This window comes from Lagopus muta, chromosome 2 (assembly GCF_023343835.1).
Source record: "Lagopus muta isolate bLagMut1 chromosome 2, bLagMut1 primary, whole genome shotgun sequence".
NCBI classification, from domain to species: domain Eukaryota; kingdom Metazoa; phylum Chordata; class Aves; order Galliformes; family Phasianidae; genus Lagopus; species Lagopus muta.
In genome coordinates, this window is record NC_064434.1 from 13,491,845 (window position 1) to 13,518,152 (window position 26,308).

Genomic DNA, 26,308 nt, shown 5'->3' on the forward strand with positions numbered 1-26,308 from the left:
CTGCTTTTTCTTTCTTGCATGTAAGCCCAACCTTGAAGTAATATTCTCTTTACTTAAACATCTAACACTGTTTTTAAACTGTGTGCTATTAGCATTTCGGATATATTTTAGATCAGAGTTTAACATGCTTTGGTGGAAAGCTGTCCTGCAAATGAAAACTTGACATAACCACCTTGAATCTGATGTTATCTGTGGATGTTAGATGTATTCAGAAACTCCAGCTCAGGGCATTTTTAAGCATTAATATTTAACATAACATGTGGAATACATAAAAGACTCTGAATCAAGGAATTTCCTTTGGTATGTTTTGAAGCCAGGGTTTGAGATCTGCTGTGTTGCTGTTAACTGACAGAAAAGTTACATTGGATTTGCACAAAAAACTAGCCTTACATTTTATTCTAACTTCTATTTGCAATTTAAAATGTGATTCAAGATCTATGTTGAAAAATACTCTGTAAATGTAGGGAGGCCTGCATACAGTCTATAATTACAGTAATAAAGTAGAAGGAACTGCTTATTTTCTTGGTTTCATTTTACAGAACCATTTCCACATCCTCTGTTATGTGGTGGTTTTTCCAAAAAGAAAAAAAAAGTACACATGGTGAGGAGAAGAAAATCCCCCATGGGGTACGTTGCTGTTTCCACAGTGTAAATGGGAAGTGAAAAAAGATTCAAGTTTCTTTGAAGTATTAATTTCTGAATGTAAACCATGTCAACAACAAAACGAGTTGCAGTGTAAACGTTTGTGAGTGACACACAACTGGAATAGGAAAAAAGAAAAAAATGCCTGGCCAACCCAATAGCAACTGAAGTGCAAAGTGCTATCAAAAGCAGTATTTGCTCTCTTGAGAGCTTTTCCATGGGAAAAGAGGGACTATACAAGAGTAGGCCTTAAATACAACTGTGCAAATTACGAGTGCTGCTCTGAAAGTAATGCCTCTTATTTTATTATGTTGGCCCACAGCAGCAGAGGAGGATGTTGGTGGTATGGCAGTAGAGGTTGCACCTTCCCACCTGTATGCCATTACATGTCATTGCCATGTGACAGAAGGCTACAGAGGGGCACACTGCCAGAATGGCTTCTGATGTGGAACTGGGTATGAAGCAAAAGTATAGAACTGAATTTGTCCATGCAGAAAAAAAACAGCACCCATTGACATTCATTGACATTTACAGTATGTTTATGGAGAGCACAGTGAAGAGGTGGGTGGCGAATTTCAGCGGTGGTGACAGCAATATGAAAGACTGCACAGCCACGCACAAATATCACATCACAAAATGAAGAATGTCTTGATCAGCTCATCCACTTGAATCAGCTAATTGTGGTGGCTGTGTTGAAAAATACTGTTTTGTATCTGAGAATTTGCTCTATCAAATAGTGTTCTTGTAATATTTGTATCTGCTGGTAATTTGATATGTCATCAATGCAAAGCAGGGGACCTACGTTCTGGAGAAAGATAGCTCACTTGGGATGATGAGGATTACCTGCAGTTACCTCATGCCAGTAAAATGATTAGCCCAGCAAAGCTGTGCAGAATCAACCTGGCTTTCAAAGCTGAACATTATTGGTAGTATTTACTACTTACATTGTGGTTCAGATACTGAGGTCCAGATCAGCAACTGTCACCTATTATAAATTCACAAGGAAAGCACTGGGCTTGCTCTTAGATTGCTTCCTGATGGGGAGATTGGAAGTGACTGGTAGCTGACACACCTCGGTTGAAGCCAAAGTATTGTGTCTAACACAGGATCACAGAATCACAGAATTGTAGGGGTTGAAGGGACCTCCAGAGGTCATCGAGTCCAACCCCCCTGCCAAAGCAGGTTCCCTACACCAGGTCGCACAAGTAGGTGTCCAGGTGGGTCTTGAACATCTCCAGAGAAGGAGACTCCATCACCTCCCTGGGCAGCCTGTTCCAGTGCTCCGTCACCTCACTGTAAAGAAGTTCTTGCACACATTTGTGCGGAACTTCCTATGCTGCAGTTTCTGGCCGTTTCCCCTTGTCCTGTCTCCACACACTGCTGAAAACAGTCTGGCCTTGCTACTCTGTCACCCACACCTCAAATATTTATAAACCTGGATTAGATCCCCTCTCAGTCTTCTTTTCTCAAGGCTGAACAGACCCAGTTCACTCAGCCTTTCTTCATAAGGGAGATGCTCCAGGCCCTTCACCACCTTTCTGGCCCTCCGCTGGACTCCTTCCTGTCTTTTTTGTACTGGGGAGCCCAGAACTGGACACAATACTCCAGGTGAGGCCTTACCAGGGCAGAGTAGATGGGGAGGATCACCTCCCTCGACCTGCTGGCTACACTCTTTGTAATGCATCCCATGCCATCCCAGGTCAACACCATGAGGTCATCCCCATGCTGCACAAGATAAAGTAAAAAAAGTGAGCTGTAGGAGATAGAGCCAATGTCAGGATACGTCTACATAAAAATATGTGCAAGCACAATGTGGTGATCAGGGCATGGCTAATATTCAACCAGTTTCAATGTGAATCGCACAGAGAGGTCTCTGCATGTCTGCAAGGAAATGAACACCCACAACCTTATAAAGGACTAACAGCTTAATGGCTAAACTTCTTAAACATGTAGGACCATAACAACGAGGAATTCACTGTGAAAGTGGAAGAATGTTGTTCAATTTCTCATATGATAACATTTGATCGTCTCACTTCACCCACTTGTTCTAACTCAAATTCATTGTGGTAGTTAAAATTATAATTTAAAAATGTGTACATCTCACATGGGAAAAAAAAAAAAAAATAGTCCAGCCACACTGAAAAACATGAAATCTATAATTAAGAAAGGAAAAAAAAAACCAAAAAAAAACCCAAAAAAACCCAACTGTTTTGTTCATGCCCTGCTCTTTAAATAAAGCCGTTTATGATAAAGTCAGACAAAATGCAATCTGTACTAATGATGTTGATTTTGTAAACCATACCATATTGGTAGACTCTTGCTAACTTCAGCGAGATTTTATAAACTGTTAAGAAAATCAATCAGTGTAAGCAAGGCAAAAAATCTGTGAATACCGAAAGATCAGCATGTGCCATTCACATGATAAATAAATAAAATACACATTTTTTAAAAAGCAAAAGGAAAAAAGAATGGAAGTTCTTTAAAATAACAAGAAAGCATTTTGTCATAATTCTGTTTCTATGGAAATGATTTTATTTTGTGATGTTAAATTAATGACTGCTATGTATATAAGCCCGCAGATGTTAAAATGTTTAGTCTTTATCTGGACAGTATACTTTTGAGAAATATTACCTTCACCATACATAAAGTGAAGGTAATTTCAAACTTAGTTCAGATATGGGTTTATAATTATTAACAGTTGTAATTGCAGTCTCTTCACGGTGCTGGAATCCCTTAACTGCCAAAAGTAATCATCCCCGCTACCATATAGCTGAGGGCTAATAGAGGCTGACAGATTGTGGCTTTCCCACTCTTGTGTTGACACATTGCCTATGTCCCTGATCACAGTGGGAGAGCAAGGTAGGGATGCCCTCAAAACCTTTGGTTGAGATCACTTTACATTATGAAAGTTAAACTTCCTCAAGCATGAGAATAGGTACGCAGATTATCCGCTTGCCTGACAAGTGGCCTTGTCATTAAGCTATTTTTTCTCTTTCTGAGAACTGGAGTACGCTACTTTCAAGTAAAAGATGCTATTGCCTGGATATTATAACAATCAATTGATTTCAGCTCCATTCCCATAATCAGACAATTTATTAGTGAGTGTGCCTCCTCAGATGATTTATACACTCATCAGCTTGACAGTATTTTGAAGATCTCCTCCTATCCTACCTTGGTGGGTCTTTACTCCTATCAGCAATTACCGAAATTCAGCCTGGCCCTTTCCCTGTACACCTACACTCTGATGTTACCTACATCCCTGCTGCTGGATCTCAGGTGCCCAAGAACTAAATGTGAGGGAACTGTGAAAAGCAGCAGCAGTTTCTAGCAGCTTTACAAGTGTATCTTTTATTTCTCCTGTGTTTCTTACAGCAAGAAAACAGTTAGTTTCAACTTGAATATAGTGCTGTGTGTCAAAGAAAATGCAATATGTTGAGGGGGCTTAGGTGAGAATCCCAGACAGATTTTCATTTGGATCTTCCAGCCTGAATTGCCTGTCCTCACCTCCACTTTGGCAGCAAAAGAAAAAAAAATTGTCATGCTTGAAGTGCTAATTGTGATGTTTTACATTGGCAAAGTATTAGCAAAGGTTTCTGTTTAGTTGAGTCCTGTGCATACAGTAACATAGAACTCTTACTCATGCTTCACTTGAGCAATTTTTGTAACTTTCCATATTAATCCTAATTATATGACTAAAATGCTTTCATAAATAATTTTAAACACTGTACTAATGACTAATAAATATAATGAAGAGTAAGTATGAAGTAGGATGGATCCAGTTAAATTACTCTTTGGTGTCCAATATCCATGGCATGTTTAATAATTAGACTTCTGTCCATCTATAAATAATTATAATTATTTTCATTCATTACTATCAAGCCCAGCAATTTGGCTAATTACTACAAACTGTAGTTAACATATTTTCAGTTTGCATTAATAAGTCATTTTTTAATTTCTAATTACCACCATGTCCTTTAAGTTTCTTCTTCTTGATGCCATTTATCTTTGAGAAAGTGTTAGAAATGAGCCTTCCAAATTTTCTTAGCAATATACTTACCTTTACTGAAACAATAGATTTTCATCAGTACATGAAGATGTCACTGTACATTACTTGGACATTACATGTTACAGCCTGCAGTTTTGAGTGAGAATTGTACTATACGATGGTACTCTCAGATTCTGATAAGTCTCTTTGTCTTCCACACAATGGCATGTCATCCTCTGAAATTCAGTCTGAGATCATGATTTGCAGCAATTTTGAAATCACAGAGGTTGAGACTTACCATAACAGGTTCCCATTAAAGTAGTTCTTCTGATATCTTTGGAATTGTTCCTAATTTACAAAAGTATTATAATCAGATTGTGATGTTAGATCTAGCCTTGCTTAAAAAAAAATAAAAATAAAAATAAAAGAGAGAATAAATATAAATTGTGTCAGTTCAAAAGCATTTGAAGAAAGCAATCAAAACTATCAAAACTAGTCAGGAATTCTCTAGCAAAATGTATTCATGACACAGAAAATCCTTGTATAAATAAAAATCTTATTTGGAAGCTTTTCCATACATCATGGAATCCAGACTCCCTTGGGATCCAGCCTAGGAGCAGATTTCTAACCTGGGCAGGTTCTGATCAGCTCATCTACTCTCTCAGCAGTGCACACAGGCTGGCAGCTAACTGAAATAGTAGGAATCCTGGTTTTCATTACCTCAACTCTCAGGTGCTCTACAACTTGTCTTTTTGAGCTACACTGTAGAGCTCCTACAGCTTTCAGGATCTGAATTAACAAGAAATGAATTTGGCTTCCACAGTCATTGGTTCTCAGCAGCCTGAGCTCCCAGGCTAGCATCATTTATGGATTAAGATCCTTTGTAGCACAAAGCCATTAGCCCTACAGGGTCAGTCCATCAGGTATCACCCTTCTTCTATTCTGTCCTACCACCTACACTCACCTTGGAATTGTTGGAAATGTTGTCATTCCTGTCACAAATTCCTTCACAAACTTGTTTTTCTCATATAACTCTAATTAGGACTGCCATAGTCTATGAAGCTTTTATGAACAGTCCATTGTAACATTTGTTCTTTCCCGTTATACCCTGACAATATCACACATCCCAATTCACAGTATGGACAGCTCAGAATTCTTTCACATTTTGTGTGAAAATATAATTTAGGTCAACATGCATCTACAGGAAAGTTCAGTTTCAGACTATGAGGATACACTCTTTGGAGTCTCGAATCTTTCATCATTTGTCACTGTATAGACTGCCTGAAAAGCAATTTCCCATTCTAACTTTATTGTATTTCATACCTAGAAGTGGATACAGTATCATAACTGGAAGCAGTTCAAGGTATTATCAAATTTCAGATGCCAGGCCCAAGAAAATATTGGAGCTTGCTTGACTCCCATTCTATTCACGATAATAGTCCCAAAATTCATGAAATAAAGTCCCAAAATTGGCATCATTCATTCTTCTCCCCTGAAAATGTTCTGAGCTGGGAAAGCTCTTGGTTCTGCTACTCGCTATTTGGTTTTTCAGTGATGTGGAAGTGCTCTTGAAACATAGAAAGGGAATGGAAATTTCCCTGCACTGATCAGAATAAAGATATTTATTTTAAAAAGAGAGGAGCTAGTTCTGGCTGATGTTAGAGAGAAGCATGCACGTGCATGTTAGATTAGAGGAACCATTCATGAATCATACATTCTTACCCAAATGTTATGCCTGTATTGCTACCCAAGCTCATGTTACCAAGAACACAAGTGCTGGCCTTGAAACACAGACCTGCCCAAGGGCTAGTTTAATTGACACAGACAGCTTTTCCAAAAATGGTGTGTGTTTGCAGATTTGTGAGCTAGATATGTTCTAACAATGAGTCCCCTTGTAGTCTTTCTCAATTCTTTGTCATTTTGCAAGTCCTTCATTGCTCATCCAGTTTACCCTGCTGTCTTCTGACAAATCTGGGCTGGGTGCCACAGACTCCCTGTACGATCTTGGCAAGTCATTTGGGGTCAGAATTTTACTCACGCTTAATTTGAAGTTGTTATATTGGTTTCAGTGGGATTACTGAAAGGATGAATTACTGCAGAGAGTAGTGATAGGAAACTATCATTTCAGATATTTTTTGTGAGGGATAACTCAAGAACTCTGTATTTCCATCTGGTTACATGAATGAACAGTCTATTTGGTCCTAAATGAATTTGAGAAAGGCCACTTCTGAATAAGAGTTCATGGAAGAAACATTCAGAAAGTGAATCTTATTGCATTAGTCAATCCAAGATGTTCCCTATACACTCTGGGATTAGTATATGTTAATATACCTCTTACCAAAGAATTTAGGTTCACATATACTTTAAGTAATGTAAAGTTCTTCCTCACAACTTCCAGGTCAATTCTGAAAGCTCTCCTTCCTGCCTGTAGGCACAGTGGTACTTAGTGAATGATGTCTGTCCTTGGTAGCCAAAATAGGGCACCAGATAGCCTTTGCATTCTGATGCATTGGATCAGTGTTCATCTCTTTTCAAAGAATTACAACTTAACATCTGCTTTAAAGCTGTTCCTCTAGTTTTATTGCTTAAAAAATAGAGCAAGGCTGTCCATCGCAAAAGCTTTGGTCCCTGACCTCTCCTAAGCACACAGAGGATCTGAAGAAGATAGGGAAAAGAAATTTTTATTTCTATTTTCCTAGTTTTTCACCTTTCTATGGGTCAGATAAACTTAATATACATATGAATGTCTTCTAAGTCAGGGAACCAGACAGCTTAGAATCTAAAAACGTTTCTTTAGGTGGCAGATCCAAAACTTGATATTTGATAAAGAGGTCAGAGGCATAAGTTTTGCACAAGGTTGTAGATAATGTGGATGATAATGGAAACCTGAGGGCAAATGTGCTTTCCATCAGCTCTCTAAGAAAGCTCTCTTTCTAAGTAAACAGCTTTGATATTTAGCCTTATGCAAACCTTATATGAATCCCATTTTATGCAAGTGACCTTGGCTACTCAAGGTTATAAATTTCAGCCTGGAGCCACACAAGAAGACTTATAAGCTCTTTAAGAACCTCTTACATATTTGTGCATGTATTCTCATTCTCCCATTCTCCCATCCAGAACTTCCTTGACCATTCCTATGACCATTGACCTATTCCAATACTAGAAAATTACTCAGCACAAGATTTTTTATATGTTTTCAAAAGCGGCAAACTGTGCTCTGAGTGATGGAAGGAATATCCTGTCTCTCTATCACCACAATAGAAAGAGCTTATGACCTGGGTCAGCAAACATTTCCAACAGGTAGTGCCTATGTGAGTACCTGCCTAATACAAGGCCAGAGAGATCTAATACAAGGCAAGAGCCAGTAATAAGATCAAAAGCCCTCTGCAACTGAGCTCCATAGACTCTCTTCAAACCGTGTGTAACTAAACAGCACAGGTATTTTATTGAACTTGCTCTGCTTTTGCTTTCTGTACAGAGAGGAAATGGAAAACCAATTTAAAAATTAGCTGTGCCATTCATGCTCCTTGATAGTGGTTAATACTTGTCCAAACTTTTTTTTTTTTTTTAAAGTTGATTTTGGCAACTGAGTATTTGGTTCAGGCACATTGTTTGGAGATTTGGTTGCTAATCTTATTTCCAAAGCATAAACATCTGTGTAATGTGCCTGTAAATCATAAGGACTGGATAAACTATAAAACTTTTGCTCTTTACAGAAGAAAAATCTTACCATTAAGTTTTATTTCCTGCTATTTTCACTTTGGAAACTGAAGGATTAATAACTAAAAACTGTCAATTCTAGAACAACAGGATTCTTCAGCTCAATCTGGATTACAATAAATTCACTTCTAATTAATGTGTCCAACTATAGTACAGCTAGGTATCAAGTCCAACACGTTGCCAGCAGGGAAGTGGCTCAGTAGAGCCCCATCGGACAGTTTTGCCCCATTCCACACCACCTGCATCTCTTGTAGTAACAAATCAGGCATCATGGACTCTCTACAGATTTGAATGGATATCCCATGCCTGGAGTGCAGGAATCTGAAAGATCCACATCTGGAGCACAGCATCTTGAATGCAATGAAATATATTTCCTTTGGGAGCTTAGAAGCTGATAAATGACAAACAGCTCTAGACCAACAGAATTTCACTCGCCTTAATGCAACTAAAACAGAAGATTATTGTAACTGCTAAGGATCATGTAGAAAACTGTGCAGGATTTTCAGAAAGGACTTAAAGAGGAAAAAAAAATCATAGGAATTCAAACAGAGTATTGATTTTATTTGGAGAAAAATTTGAAGAGCCCTGTGGAAAAAGCAGTACTGGTTTGCGAAATGCTAACCAGTATTTAGCAAAAGCAGGTCAGGCCAAGCTCCTCCAAGCACTAATCTGATTTCGGTGCCCTTGATTTCTTTGTCTGTTTTTTCTTTCTGAATACACAGCCTCACAGAGCAGAAAAGAAGAAAAGATGCTGTTACCCACTTGAGCCCTTGTAAATGAGCTCAAAATGAGGAGTTACATTACAGATTATTTTAATGTTATTAAGCAAAATGAACTTCAATTTGATTCTATTTTCTTAATATTTTTGTGCCAAACAAGCTCTTTTTGTTTAGCCTTATCTCAGTATAGTGTTTTATAAAAGGCTATATTTCAGGATAAATAAATATTGTTCAACAGAGGAAACTTACAAATTTTGATGAATAATACTGGAAAACCTATGCTCTCCCCACAGGCAATTCAAACGCTCCAAACCAAACTAAGCTGATTTTCAGGAGATAGAAGAATTTATTATTATTTTTTTTTACTTTTGAATACAGAATTTTTGGATATAAATGCACATGGGATCATTCCTAAATCCAGAGCCAAACCTAAACCTGCTGTGGTTCACCCAACATTGTGTTTCCATAGATAAACAGACTGTAAGCTTGGAAATTCAAAAGGCAGATGAAAAACAGGGAAACAAAGAAAATTTGCAGAACAGAAATATATCGGTTTAAAATTTTGCTGGTCCCATTGTAAGAACAAGGAAAGATAAATGGCATATTGGATACTGAATTTGTAGTGAAATGTTTTGGGTACTTTTCTTAACTTTTATAGAGACGTATTTCCTGATGTTTTGGGTTTCTGCTTTCTTGTTTGTTATCTCTGAGATGTTTCTGAGAAGATTCATTCTGTATGCAATGGAAATATTTTAAGAATGTAAGTCTAACTCCATGGAAATTTTCAAACAACTTTGCATACTGGGTCTGTTTAGGTGGATGAACCAAAATTAAAAGATTTCAAGCAATAAGATTTATAGAACATCTAAGGATTTTGGACATATGTTTCTTGCCAGCAAGAGGAAATGAATAGCCTACTGGAGAAACCAGTAGCTCAATGTGCAAAAACAGCACTAAAAATCTCCTGTATCTGAAAACATATCTCCTGTATTTATATCAGCGGTGAGCCAAGTGTCTTGCTTAATAATTAAAGAAGAAATGTTAAAGGTACTAATGGGAAATGAAACCTCCAGTTGACACAAAACAAAAGCATAAGTTAAATCATTTTGTTGAATTCTTGCCTGTTTCGTGCAATCATTCACTTTCGTGGCTTGTGTTTGCCGCATGGTTGCATATTTTTTCCCAGAATACTGAACAGAACTCATACCATAAGTGCTGACTGTAAATGGTAACTGTAGGAAACAAATAGAGATATAAGCAGATGGGGATTATGAAGAAGAAGCCCTGTGTCATTGGAATAAGTTACCATCCTCAGCTTGCCACCAACTGCTTATCATGCCCTAATCTCAAAGGTTATCTAATCCTACAGTAGAGGTGCTGAAAGGGAAACTACTGTACCTGCTGCATTCAAGATAATACATCTTATCAAAAATCTAGTCAGGCTAACCTCATTTTGACAAAGAGATTGAGGAACTTGCATAGGATGGGTGTAAAAGGAGCACCTGCCAAAGGAAAGACAAGACCAGGGTCTCAAAAGCAATGTCTGTTTGTGTAGAGGGATTTGGAACAGAACACTCAGATACAGCTTTAAAAACATTCACCAGACTGTAGGCTCTCTTCCTAATATATGCAGATGATATTCAGGAGAACATAAATGAGGATGAACTGAGTAGAAAAGATCTCAGGGAGGTAGTCCTGATAGGCAATGTAGATATATCATGTGCTGTTTTTAAAGCCATGATTGTGCTGACGCATTTTACTGGATGGGACTATCTGAGAATCCCTGCTGTGTTTGGAACTCTTTTGGTATACTCACCATATTCAAATTTTTCTCCATTCCTTCAGTCCTTCATTCCTGATCACTTGTTTTACAGCTGTCTATTACACAATTCAGTTTTAAATCCTTGTCACAAATGTCTTCGATGTAATACCAAGTGCTAATCTCTTTTAGCAAACTAATGGTTCCACAAATTCACATGATTTGGAAGCCTGTTTTCAGTCAAACGTGGATTAATACCCTTGACTTCTTTCTTTTTTTTTATTCCAGAAAATGTCACTTTTTTTTTCTAGGCATCTTATGCTGACTCAGACAAAATCTTTCTGAGTTTTTGTCTTTCTGTAAAACCAAAAGGAATCAGATGGTTTAATTTTTAGACATGGAACTTGTGAACTATTTCTCTGCCATCATAATGGGAAAAGAGATTAATTAAAATTTAAAGAATCCCCCCAAAAAATCAGACTTAAAATCAGTGATTAAACACAGTACAGAGCAATCTAAGAGTCTTTCTACCTGGAGAAAGTATACCTTCTTAATTATAACACTGTAGGTGAAGTATCTCAGCTCCTTTCCCAAATAGGCAGCTTTTCTGAATGCTCATGCAAACTGTACCTGTGTAACTGTATGCTTTTAATCTTGTATAAAAGAGGAACAATTATGCCTTTGAAATTATGCTTCCACTTTTTGACTGAGATAGTCTCTGAATAGCTGAACAGATTGAACAACATCTGTATCAGGCTAGTAATTGTTTATTCTTTTAGGATTACAAATGACACGAGCTGAAGATGGTCAAAAATAGTATGAATGAAGAAAGGATCTTTCCTCAGCCAACAACATTAGCCCAGGACCACCACTGTAGTATAAACTTAGGGAAACCCAGGTCTTCCCAGAGTCATGGAAGTATTGCCAATGTTCAGAGGATAGGACTGTTTCAGCAAAGCCATATGAAGGATTTTCAGCACTGCAAAAAGAAACATGACGTCAACCTAAGGAAAAAGAAGACCTGCTGGACAACACTGATGCTGCCACAGAATGAAATAGAGGAGTAGGGAGGGACAAGAGTGGTACAAAAATCAAGTAAAATTATTTGAAAGCATGGCACTTTGTATCTTGCTGCTGTGAAGAAGCTGGGTTTGGGAAATGAAGTGGGAAAATGTCTGTTTCTCCTAGCAGAGCCCTGCCTCTAGCCACACCATCATATGTCTTCAAGCAGCAAAACTGGCTTCCCAGGGTCTGGATGTCTGCAAAGCCTGAAGCAAAGACAGAGGGGGATTTTTGTTGCTTCTGACAGTCTTCTAGACAGCTGCCTACTCTGTCCATATGCAGACATCTGATAATCTCTTTGGATCTCAATGAATCTGTTTCACCGACTAATTTTTTTTCTGGTGTAGGAGATTCTGCATATTTAGGGATAGTCTATTTAAATGTAGTAGTATATAGATTTTGGGGAATCATAGAATAGCTTACATTGGAAGGAACCTTAAATATCATCTAATTCCAACCCAACTGCCACAGGCAGGTTACCAACCTGTGGATCAATCTGCCTGGCATTTCATCCAACCTGGCCTTAAATGCCTCCAGAGGTGGGGCACCCACAGCTTTTCTGGGCAACGTGTTCCAGCATCTCACCACCCTCTGAATAAAAAAATTTCTTCCTAACATCTAAATTAAATGTATTTTCTTTCATTCCCCCCTTTTCCATCACTATCTGACCATGTAAAAAGTCAGTCCCCCTCCTGCCTATTAGATTCTTTCAAATACTAGAAGGCCGCAATGAAGTCTCCCAAGAGCCTTCTTTTCTCCAAGCTGAACAAGCCCAACTCCCTCAGACTTTCTTGATAGGAGGGGTTCTCCATCCATTTGATCATCTTTGTGATCCTCCTCTGGACCTGCTCCAACAGCTCTGCATCCTTCTTGTACCAAGATCCCCAGACCTGCACACAGTACTCCTGATGAGAGACCTCACAAGGGTGGAGTAGAGAATGGACGATTGCCTCCCTCTCCCTTCTGACCATGCCTCTTTTGAGGGGTAGTCAAGGATACTTCGGGGCTTTTGAGCTGCAAGAGCACACTGCTGGTTCATGTCCAGCTTTTTACCACAAAGACCTCCAAGTCTTTCTCCTCAGGTCTGCTCTCAGTGAGTTCTTCTCCCAGTCTGTACTTATATCTGGGATTGCCTTGACCCAAATGCAATACCTTGCACTCATAACCAGCCTCCAACTGGACATAGAGCTATTGACAACAACCCTCTAGCTACAACCATCCAACCAGTACTTTATCCACCTAATAGTCCAGCCTTCAAATCCATATCTCTCCAATTTAGAGACAAGAATATTGTGCAGGACCACATCAAAGGCCTTGCAGAAGTCCAAATAGATTACATCAGTAACTCTTCCTTTGTCCACTGATGCTGTCTCTCCATTATAGAAGGCCAACAGATTGGCCAGGTGTGATCTGCCCTTGGTGAAGCTATGCTGGCTGTCTCACATCACTTCCATATCTTGCATGCACCTTAACATCTCTTCTAAGAGGATCCACTCCATGATTTCCCAGGCAGATGTGAGGCTCACCAACCTTGAGTTCCACGGGTCTTCTTTTCTTTCTTTCTTGAATACAGGAATGATACTTCCATTTTTCCAATCACTGGGGACTTTGCCTGACAGCCACAATTTTTCAAATATGATGGAGAACAACAAGGAATCATATAATCCAGTTCCTTCAGAGCGGTGGGATACACGTCATCTGGCCCCAGAGACTTGTATACACTCATCCTCATGGGTAGTCTTGGACTTGCACTCTTACACTGGGAGAGATTTTTCTTCCCAGATCCCCACTGCATCCAGACAACATCCCTATATTCTTTGTTGGCCACCCAGCCTTGCTTACGCTGCTTATACTTTTCCTTTCCTTTCTCTCAGCCTGACCAGAAGGTCCTTGCTCAGCCATGCTAGTTTCCTGCCTTGACTGTCTGATTTCTTATTTTAGTGGACAGAGAGACTCTTGCACACTCAGAAAGGCATCCTTGAAGTGCTTCCAGCTCTGGTCTGTTCCTTTGTCCCTAAGGACAGTTTCCCTGAGCATCTCATCCAATAATTCTTCAAATAACCTGAAGTTCGCTCTCCTGAAGTTCAGGATCCTGGCTCTACTCTTTGCTGGGTTTGCATTTCTCAAGATTACGAACTCAACCAGGACATGGTCACTGCAGCCTAGGCTGCCTCTGATCTTAATCTCTTTTATGATCTCTTCTGCATCAGTGAGCACCAAGTCCACGGTTCAACTCCAAAGGGCCTGTCCAATACTTGAACCAGTAAGTTGTCATCAGTGGACTCCAGGTTCCTAATTTTAACTCACAAGCTGTCAACCTGTTCATGACTGTTTCTCAAACACAGCTCTTTGCACTCTATCCATTTAACATACAGGGCAACTCCCTCAACTCTCCTACCTCCTCCATCCCTTCTATAAAGCTCATAGCCATCAATCATGATATTTCAGTTATGTGAGTCATCCCACCACGATTCTGTGATAGCAATAAGATCACAGTTTTCCAATTGCACTACAGTTTCTAATTCCTCCTGCTTATTTCACGTGCTGTGTGCATTGATTGGTACTGAGGCTCAGCTGGGCTTTCAGCCATATTACCTTCCTGGAGGAATCCTCCCAAAAACATCTGGGACAAATCTGGGGTTTTTCCCTGCTGCTTACTAAAGCGACAATATTCCCTGACTCTTCTCTGTTCCTCAGCAGTACATCCCCTTCCCCCACCGAATCTAGTTTAAAGCCCTAGATCTGATGGGGGAAGAGGTGTACTGCTGAGCTACAGGGAACTGCAAGGGTTTTGAATCACTTCCAGACACTTAGCTCTGAAGAGTCAGGAAACGACTTCCTTCCCTGGCTTCCTCTCTACTGCCATTATTTTCCCCACCCTCATCCTGTTGTAAGGTTGAACAAGATCTGCTGGGAATTTAAATGAGGTTGGTAGCAATGACTCTCAGCTGAGGATGGCACTTCAAGTTCAGTGCTCAACAGGAGCTAGTTTAGCTGGAAGTTTTGTCTCTTCAATGCTAAATTTGGAGGGATTCAATATGCAGCTATTTCAAAAGATCCTGTATAATTCGAGAGTGCTTTTATTCAGCATTTAGTTACAGACCAAATTGTACTAAGGGAATAATTTCAGATGGCCCCTGGAGTACAGACATCATCAGTTTTATGTCCCAGAAACCCCTCAGGAGCATATTTTTTTCAGCCTGTCGAGCTACTGTACCACCCCTGAAAGGCATCTTGTTATGACGTCGGTAGTAAGAAAAAAAGCACAAACTGATGACGCACCAGGACCCAGCGCTGTCATTAAAGTAAAACCCCTTCAATATCCCTCAACTATACCTTCCTCTCTCCTTTACACAGGGATGTAAATTCAAGGTAGAGTATTACCAAAAAAATGCATATTATTGTACTGCCGTGGCTGAGGCACATCAGAGTAAGGCTACATCTGTACCAACATAATTAAATGATGTTGGAATGAATTCTCTGACCTGAAGGGCAACCATTACAGTCTAAGCCACATTTGTATCCCTCAAAACAAAATAAGTTGTCATAATCATTCTCTCTTGAGAATTGGGCTTCATCCGTGCTAACTCTCAGGCCAAGACTTGGAACTGCCTAGGAGTCTCTTAGATGGCCCCTGCAGAAAGTACATCAAACATTCTGTTCATAATTTAAGATATGATCAAATTTCAGCGTTTTGCTTGGATATTGGTACTTTTTCATATACTAAAATAGTTACAACCTACATGGCCATTGCAGAGATATTTCAAATAAATCACAGTCAGTCTGACCACAGGTGCCATATGGGCATCTGCATCATTCTTTCTTCTAAATCAGACTGCCTGGCCTCAACTTCCATACTGTCCTGCAGCAAAGCAGTGAGAGAGGAGGCTATGATGCCCTATGGGAAGTGCCATCTATTATGGCAAGCACAAAGCTTTGAGGCTTACAGGTGGCTTATAGTACCCAAAATATACCACACAGCTAAAAGCATGCTTATTAATTACTGCTATACATTGCTTTAATCAATAAAAACAGTGTTGTTCTGTAGAGATCTGCAAGAAAACTTCATTTGTCATTAAAACTATTTTAATGGAAAATTTCCAGCTTGTTTCAAAGTGTCATAGTGACTGACTGCCACAGGACAGAATAACATTGCCTTAAGTTTTTCTCCCTGTGCCATCCATTTTGTTTGGAAGGCAGATGAGCTTCTTCTTTTCACTCTCTCAAACTGACTGCTGTCTTTCCTTCAAAGCTTTATTTTCCTGATGCTCTAATTAGTTATATTTTAATCTTCATCTATCACTGTGCAATAAATGTTGTTAGTTTACCTAGTAGCAGGGAGAATGATTATGCATGCCATACCTTGCGTTAGTTTCCAGTGAATTGTCTGTCAAAAATATTTTTCTTCCCTATAATGTACACACAATCTATATATTGTTCTCATTATAGTAAAGCAGATAGACCCATCTCTTTGGCAAAACTTAAACATTTGCTTTGAGAATAACCATGAGTTATGCTGAATGGAGTTAAGCTTCAGTGATACCAAAAGCAAAAGTGTTAATGAGTCACAGAGGAAGCTCTTTTAAATAGAGTTATTTTGGAAAGGTAATAGAACAATGTGAGTTCAGCAAGTGCTGTGTTGTTTTGGTGAACCAAGATTTGTTCACTATTCTATTCACAATGAAATGTTCCACTCTATTTACAAGGAGTCCATGGTGCTATGAACAGGAGAAAAATCTTTCTTTGAAGCAAATAGAATGAGATAAACAATAAAGAGAAACAGAGGTGTGCACACTGCCCCATCTGAATCCTGGAAAAAATGCAGTACTAATTTCAATGGGTCTGTGGAGAAAGCACTGGAAAGTGAAGCAGAAAATCAAAAGCTGAATGGTCATGAGTGGTAAAATACCTGGAATTGAACAGAAAGAAAGAAGAAGAAATAAAACAGATGTAGAGAAAGTCCCATATAGATTAAAGAATGTAGCTACTCTAGATGCTTGGATAGTCTTCATTTAAAGAGAGAAGATGATGTAACATAAGTGAGTCAGGTGGTGTGTAAGATTAACAGGACTGTGGCAAACAACACTGATGGGTATGTAGCAACTTATTTCTGAAACATTTATCTTTTTCCCAGAGCAAGGATGCTCAGCACTATGCCTTATACTAATTACTTTCATAAATATATTTGGAGAGAGAACAGATAAGCAATACAATAAAGACAGGTTTCTTTTTAAGTTAATATTAAAAAGTGATTTAGCTGTCATAATCTAACTTCTGAAATTGCTCAAACTGAAAGATGTAATGGTGGGATGGTTCTGGGCTTTGACAAATTTAGTTTCTTCCTTTGAAAGTCAGTGATCTGAAATTTCCAGAGCACCATCACCTGGCCCTCCTCTGCCAAGATCTAAACCAAACAGTCTGCAAGTTTGGGAAGTACAATAGAGGATATCTGGCCTCATACTGCTGGTAGGATGGAAATAAAAGAGAGAATCCTTAAGTGTGCAAATGTTTGTTTCATTTTCTTTCTTTCTCAATATCCTGATCAGTACTCAAATATTTACACTTATTGGCAATAAATTAAATTCCCCAGAGCTGAACCTGTTTGCCTGCAACATCAAGTGATCTCTGTCTTTATTTCAATCTACATGCCTTCTATCTCTTCTTTTCCTTTGCGGTGGGGAGAATGAGTGAGTGTCTGTGTAGGTGCTTGACTATAAGCTAAGGCCAACCCGCTACAGATGCATTATCCATCAAGATGACAAAATTCAATTTTGTCTGTGCTCTGAAGAAGCCTAAGATTGGTTCAATATAATGTTCAATTACTATGTCTCCCATGAGGTACAAAGGTATTTGGTGATTCAAGTCTTTCTTATTGAGGAAGTGCTTTTAAATTAATGTATTTGAGAAGAAATTGAAAACTGTTCTCAATTCAATGCTTTTGTTCAGAGGAAGAGATGAAGATCATACTTCAGTATGATTGCGTTGGGAGCAATGGGGTTATTCGAGATCTGACCACAATATTACTCAGTTTGGAATCTGTGCAGAGCCAGGGTATTCTGTGCTAACAAAGACATCTGGGAAAAAAAAAAAAAAAAAAAAAAAAGGGCATGTTCATGTAAAACACAAGAGAAGTCTCTTTTTCCATCAAGAAGTTAGAGAAAGCACACCTAAGGGCCAAATATCATCCCACTATAGCTAAAATAGCCTTAATCGTATTTCCAGGTACTATAATATATTCAGAATTGTACTAATACTTTTGCAAGTTCAACTGCAGAAGTAGATAAATTCTGAGATTATAATGATCTATGTTACTAGAAAATCTAATATTTGCTTATTATAAGAAAAGCCAATCAGTAAGGAAGACATCAATACTACAATATTTGGAGCAAGGAATTTAAATATATAGGGTTCTTTTGTTGCCAATTAAAATATCAGTATTTGATTATCATTAGTGTTCCGTAGATGTTTTACTTTCAAATATTGCACTGTATTTGAGCCTAAGAACACACAGAAATCAAACTCCCAGTCTTGAAGCTCTTGTTCTTTAGACCAGTCATAGAAATAACTGGTTCCTCATGCACTATGACAGTGGTGAAAAGCCAATAAAATTTGTACCTCCCAAATCCACATCAATCACCCAGTCTCAAGAAGAAATAGTGATTCCATCTTAGATCGCATTAATCTGGTAAATTTTTAATCTGATAAACACACAATTGCCCATAGCCCCATTCAGTTCATTCTTCCTTTTCAAAGTAGAAGCAGACCTGCTGACTTGTGCTATTGGATTTTTTTCATGCAGGAACCTTTATCCAATAAACTTCACAGTGTCTACCAGTGCATTTTATGCAAGCTATTAAGCATCCATCACATGGAAATGACTCACAGTCGTTACTGATTAGGTCATATTTGAGCCAGTGACCTAGTGCTGAAGAGTAAAGACAGCTTAAATTGCTTTTTACCATATAACAAAGAACCGTATGCCAAAAAACAGTTGAAAGATGTAATTTAGCATACTTTCAGTTTATAACAAGCAGTTATCTGTTGCACTTTTAATTCCAGTCAAAGTAAAATCTTTGATAGTTCACTACTTGCAAAGCACTGCCCAACTAAATACAACTATGGTGAACCGGGAATGCAGGCGTTTTCATGTAAAGATCAACAGTTATTTTATTGTGCTTTTTTTTTTCAACAGCTGCAGAGCTTTGTCAGCATACCAAATCCTACATTTTTTCTTCACAAAGTTTGTTGATGTTAAAATCCAGAGATGGAAGGAAATTCTATGAAATCATTACAAGAAATATTGTTGCAGTTGAAGCATTCTTAGTACAATCAAGTCTGCTTTGTGTGTTTTGAAGTATTCCCAAATCAAGATTTTATGAGTCTTATTTTTCTTTGGCTGATTCTTTCACAGACAGAAATATTTGATAAATGGTAGCAAATGGTATTAACCAAATGATCAAAACTGCTGTCAATACTGGATTTCCATATGGTATCTGTTTTAAATTGAAGTGGAAGGTGATGTGATTACATTCATAAACTTCTTAGGAAATCTTTACGGTACTTTTCAAAGCACAGAAGGAGAATTCCTGGGTCTCACAAATGATATTAACCAGACAAAAAGGCCACAGATCTGTAATGACTGAATTAATCTCTGCCCTTCATATACAGCATAAATTCAAATCTGATTTGCATTCAGGATAACATCTGAATTTTCCCTTATATTCAATTCCAAGGGTATTGAAGGAAAGTAAATTTAGTTCCGTTTTTTGCAGACCTGAATATAAAGCACAGCTGTATTTGATACCTCATTGTTCTCCTACTGAAAATATTCTCATGGTACTCGTTCAAGAGACTTTTTGTACCAGCTGCAGTTTTCACACTATTTCCAGTAAGAATTAAAAAAAAAAAAAAAAAAGAATTCACAAAGAACAGCAGAAAGCAAGTTTTAGTCTTCTGCAGCAGTGTATTCTGTGAATACAAAATGAAACTCTTGCTGTCTCTCTTCACATTTCAGCATTAGTAACTCTAATTGCTTTAACAAACTAGACCACAGGCAATAATCATTATCTCAAGGTCTTGGCTAATCTCCTGTTCACTGGTGATAGGCATGTAGAAATATCTCTTTTCACACCCCAAATCTAATTCAGAGGTAGTTTTGGGTAAACAGGAACATAAGATAAAATTTGTCATTTCAGTGAAATGCTGTATGTTACTGAATGACACATGGATTTAGACACCAAGGACATCATTAGTAATTCAGATGGAAAGTTAATGCAGAGACTTAAAGGACTAGCTTGGTGTTGTTCCAAACAATCACATGAAAACATCAGTATATTTGAAAATTGCTTAAAGCCTTTTCACTGTCAGAGTATTCCTAACTGTGGCAATAGACTCCTAACTTAGAACTCCTATGGAGGCTATGTACTGCTTCCACATACCGTCAGAAAAAAGAGTTGGAGAGTACATCTGTATTGTGTTGATTTGGTTGTAGTTTTCTCCTGGTCCAAACAGTGGACAGTCCCTTGTTCAAATAGTGTATATTTTAGTTTGAGCTGTCAAGGTCACTCCCCAGTACACTGCTGGACAGCTTTGCCCGTTTAAGTATCACCTGTAAAGTTAGCAATAACTGTTAGGCTGACCAGCCTATCATTCCCAAGATTATCCATCTTGTTTAGATATAATTTTGGCTTTTTCTAGAAACCTCTTCCAGTCACCATAGTCCTCCCAGAACAACAGATAACAGCTTTGCAATGAGGCCAGTCTTCTCCAGCACTCTTGAATATAGTCCTTCTTGAATTATGGCCTGGTGTAAGTCCAGTTTGCTTCTAAGCTCCTTATTCAACCTTTCCTCTTCTTCAGTGTACTCATGTTTTTCTTAGACTTCCTTTTGTTGCCAGTGTATTTACAGAAACCCATCATCCTGCCTTTCTTGCTAGTTGTAACTCCAACTTGGAGTTGCTTTCATAATTATTGCATTATTGCATACTCTGTCTACTTTGGTACATTCCTCACATGTGGTTCCTCCCTGCTTTAATCTTCTGTGCACTCCCTTGCTCTTTTGATTTTGGGTCAGTCAGATATTCCTTGTTCATCTGCACTGGTCTTCTACCACACCAACTAGACTTCCTGCACGAGAGAATTGCTGTGGATTTAGGAGACTGCCGTTCTGAATTTAAATTCCTCGATTTCATAGTTGACACAGCCAAGGATACCCTCAGCCTTCACATCCCCAATCATTATTTCTTTATTTGTAAGAAAGAAATGCTCTGTGGTCTATTCAAGTTCCATCCCTCAAGTCAGGTTATGCTCATGCACCAAGATGGGCACTTTGTGTGGAAGTGGAACAATGAGTCCTGAAAACACCAAAAGCATCATGAATGGTCCTCCCACTTCATATATCTGACTCCCTGTACTGACTGACTGTTCACCCTGCAAATGGGGCCTACTGCTTACGGCAGAGCTGACTGCACAAACATATCCTGTTAGGACTCAGGTCTGTGTGATAGAAGATTTTTGTAAAGCCTTTGCACAAGACATAGAAGCTTGAACAATACTCAAAGATGTGACCAAGTAAGGTGTGCACCTTGATCCAGTCCACAAGTGCTTGCTGCATCACTGTGAACCAACCAAAGACATACTTAGAACTCCTTGCAAAAATTAACCACCTAATTGAAGTTGCTGTGATCAGGCCATCAATCAGCCTCAGATTTAAAAAACAGAACAAATTGTTTTTTCTTTTGTTGCCTGACCAGGAATGTGTCAGTCCTACTCACCTGATCTTTTAACAGGGCATCAACATTTATCCCAGGGCATCAAATTTTACCCAGGCATCAACATTTCAGCACAAGCCTGGAAGTGCCTTTTTGTGGCACATTTCTGCTTCATGATTCCTCTATTGCCATGAACTCTCAGGCCCTAAGTGAGTGTCTAGAAACAAAATAATTCTAGAAGAAAGAAAAAAATCTTCTATCTTTAAATATTTCACAGTTATGCTCCAAATGCAACTAACCAAGATTGGTTCCACACAAGCAGATCTCTGTCTTCAACATTTTGTTTGCTCAAAGCAGCTTCTCGTTCAGCATGCAAAAATATCACTATGCTGACAAAAAATGATGCATGTTAAGAGCAAAACTGAAACAAAGTGTTAATAGCATCTCATACTGCAGCACTGGAAAGAATTGTCATAGCAAGAATCTTAAAGGAGTTGTAAGAGTTTCTCCTGATAGAACGGAAGGATAGTGTTATCAGTTCTGGATGTGCAGATATGTGTATAAAAGAAACATCTTCAATATTAGCAGTTTCAGCCTTCTGTTCTCCCTGTCATACTTCCTCTACCACCAGTGGAAAATCTTACTCTTTCGTCTGTATTTCTCTGAATGGTAGCTAATCAGAGAATATCCCTGTAACTGAGCATTCTGTTTGACAGTCTTTCTTATGAATCTGTTTCTCAGATGCTGAAGCCCCACTGAGACTTGTATTTCAGAATGAGTCATATTTCATCACAGTATGGTAATTCAGTTATTCATTTCCATTGAGGGATTGTCTTATAGAACACGTCAATGGAAGCCTTATTGTTTCCAAAAGAATATTATGTCATCTTAATGCGGTTTAGATCCAGTGCCTGCAGCTGCCTTCTGTTTAAGACTTGTTTCATTTAAGTTTATAACATTTTGAGAGACTAAATTCCCATTCATAGCTGCTTGGATCTAGGTCTTTAGTTTTATTATTGATGTGATGCAGCACAAGTTATCCCTCTAAAAGCTGTTCTCAGCTGAATGGTTAAGCAAAACATCAATCCGGCCCCAGGGCTCAAAGCTAATCTTTCAGCTCATTACATTTTAAAGATTGCAAACAGTCAGAAGGCCTGGAATTTATGTAACTTGGGTTATATACAGTAAAAGCATGTAAAAGTTATATAACTTAATGTTCATTTCAGATGTTGAGAAATAATAGGTAAATCAGACACAGAAACATAACAAAAATGTCTCAGAGGAGTACTTACGGTTATCCTTTGACTAAACACACACAAAGAGCAATGTATATTCGTATGTGATTAATTCTCTCGCCATTTCAAAATGAAATTCACATTTTTGCAGTATTTAATTTTTATAACAGCATTTTGTTAAGTACTTCAATAGTACCCTCAAATCTTTGCAAGTTAAATTGATTTTATAAACAGCCTAATTAATTTTGCTTTCCTCATTTCTGGAGCATCAGAGTTCCTACATACCTGGGCTGCTAACAGCTTGACTGTAGCATAGTATTACAACTAACACCACGATTTTGCAATAGAAATGTCAAAGGAAATGCACAGTCAGATTTCTAAGGAAAAATTATGTCAATTCTAAAGAAAGATCAAGAACTACATTTCTTTGTTCATATCTCTTAAGATACATTACAAGGTATTTCCTCAGTGAATATTGCCCTGTCAAAGTGATCCACATTTTCTGCATTTAATTAAGAGTAGATACACCTTTATAAAGGTATGAGAAAGATGAAGAAATGTATGTGTGGTCCTCCAGGCTGCATTATTAGGGAAGCCAAAAGAAAAGGTCCTAGTCATACTTTCTGCCCTTAAACTTTATGAATTCCAGCCTGACAGCCTCCAAGTCTTAAATAGTGTAATTTTTTTTTTTATTCCTTAAAAAAAATATTCTTTTTAAGGTAGATCATTAATAAAAGACACAGCTGCTGCCTGTCTGAATAGTGATGCTGTGGCCTTTTCCCCACCAGAACAGCCTACTGAATGCACCAGACACTGCTGGTCAGTGGAAAAAACACAAGACTCCACATTGAAAGTTGCCAGAACTGCTGATATATACCTGAGTTGCAGTACAGCATAGCTGTTGGCCCTGAAACAGGCATGCCTTTAGATGGAAGATCTCATCACCTAACAAACAGGCTGTTGCACAATAATCTGAAGGTTGGTGCATAAGGTGGATGAGGAAATCAAGCTATAGTTACTCCAGTAAAATATAACACTTTTTTTTTTTTTTTTTTTTAATTTCTCAGGTAACACCAATAGTCATATGGCCTACCCAGGGAGGTGATGCCCTGGCAGTGTTCAAGAGGCATCTGGATGAGGAACTACGAGATAATGGTTTAGAGGCTTGTGGTAGCAAAGGTAATGGGAGGACTGTTGGACTAGATGATCTTGCAAGTCGTTTCCAATCTTGTGATTCTATGATTCTATGATTCTATATATCCACCCAAGTTTCAGCTGTTAAGACTAACATTAAGATTCATCATCCCTTCAGATCCCTGCCTCCTTGCTGAGAAATAAAAGGCTTTTATGTAGGGTAATTCAACATAGCTAAAATCCAGAGCAGTTCCCCAGATCCTGCCAGTACATTAAAATCTATTACCACAGAGCCCTTTCCTCTGGAAACAGAACTCTTCTGCTTCAGGAGGGCCATTTCCAATGATACCCACTGAAGGGTTCAGTAAAGGATGTTGTGGCTCTTGAGGCTTTAACTGTTTTTCTGGCTGTTTGTCATTGTATTCACCTACTCACAAGCAGAAAATATCAAATTCCAAAAGATCTTATTTAAAATATGGCTTTCAAGGAATCCTTTATTCCCTGGATAGCCACAGACAATATGTGCCTTTGTTTTAAAAAGTAAGTCAACAGATCTAACTACTGAAGTCAACCTCATGGAAAACAGGAAAACGTTCATTAAAATCCATTTTGGAGGGGTTAGAAGCAGATTTTTAATCAATTAGATCTTTTTAGATACCCAGGGGAGATAAGAGTTTTGGGATTATGATCTGACTCTATTCCTATTGAAGTTAATGGGAGCTTTGCCATTAGCTTTGAAAAAGGATGAGGCCCAAAACTTTTGAGAGAATAATGCAGTAGTATTTAATGGTTCATGCAGACCTCCTCAGTTGAAAATACCTTTGTGGTTCCAAGTTTCCATCTACCTTTCCTGGATAAACATGGACATTTAGTTCTCTATTTCAAATTGTTTCCAACTAACATTTGCAACACAGTCATAGTCCATTTTTGTCTTCCATTAAAAAAAGAAATATTTAGCATGTTCCATGATGTTAGGAAATGCCAAGGAATCATTCCAGCAAGTAAAATTTCATACATCTAGCTGGCTAGGAAGAATAAATAATGACCTTTTCCACATGCCAGCAAATATAAAACGTTCATATTTCCACAGGCACAAGCTTAATGGCCATCTGAGATGTCTGATTCATTTATGATTTAAGCAGTGTTTATAGAAGTTGACCAAAGAATTTACTCGATATCATTGAGGAATGCAAAACACATGAGTAAATTATACAATGCAGATATCCACAAGAAATTCACCAGAAGTGAAGCTAAGTACATTTACACTAAATAAAATTGTGTATGCACATATACTTCTATGCAGTCATGTAAATCTAGTCTCCATCATTTCAGATCAATTCTGCAGTTTTTAAATTAGCATATTAAAATATCAGATTGTAAGCCTAAATACAACTCTTCTCCTGTCTTTATAGAATTTCTTTTCCTCTACTCTTCATCAAGATCTGTGTTATATGTGTATTTAGTATAGGGCTGCTACTACGTTGGGCCCTATCTCAAGCTGTAACTTTTGTTTCTGTGTCTAAAATAGTCACCCAGAGCCACTGGAGATTGGTTACATGGCTGGCAGGTGCTGTTTCAGAATGGTGTGGAGCTCCACAGGTCATGTGCCATATTCGTAAAACTTGCACAGATGTCTTGGGCACATCTCAAAGAGGACTAACATACTCCATCCACGGGGAACAATGGAAAAAGATCTACATCTTATTCTAAACCTGAAATTTAACCTCCTTCAGTATATTCATTGGATTTCATCACAGTCATTGCAGATACCTTCAACAGCAGATTCATCTCATCTGTTGTAGAGAGTTACAAAAAGATGTAACAAACTCTGGAAGTGTCTTTTCTTCAATGGCTATGGCTATGTTTCAGTAAATGAAGTTGTCACGGAGTTGACCAGACCAATCTATGTCCGTGACAGGGGCAACAGGCCTCTGCCCTCCCCCCCCACCCCAGTCCCACAAAAAATGGGAAGGAAGGAAGGGAGGAAAAGAGCAGCGGCAACAATCTATGGAGGAAAACTTATTTTACTATAATATTGGAATACAAGATAACACAATATATACAATTTAATTGAAATTGAGATGAATAAATCAGACAAGATAAGAGAGAGAGTTCCCAGGACCAAGTCAAACCTGAACAGCTTGGAACAGCTAGGAAAGCACCCTCCAGCACCCACTGCAAGGCAGCAAGAGAGCGCCCCCCCCCCCCACCCGGAAGGGCCAGATCCCGTGACTGCTGTAATGTACAGGGATAGGTACTTGGGATTGGGGCAGTGACACTTTAATGCCCCATACACTACATGATGTTTTGATGTGGAATACTGAAACCCGGAAACAAAAAAA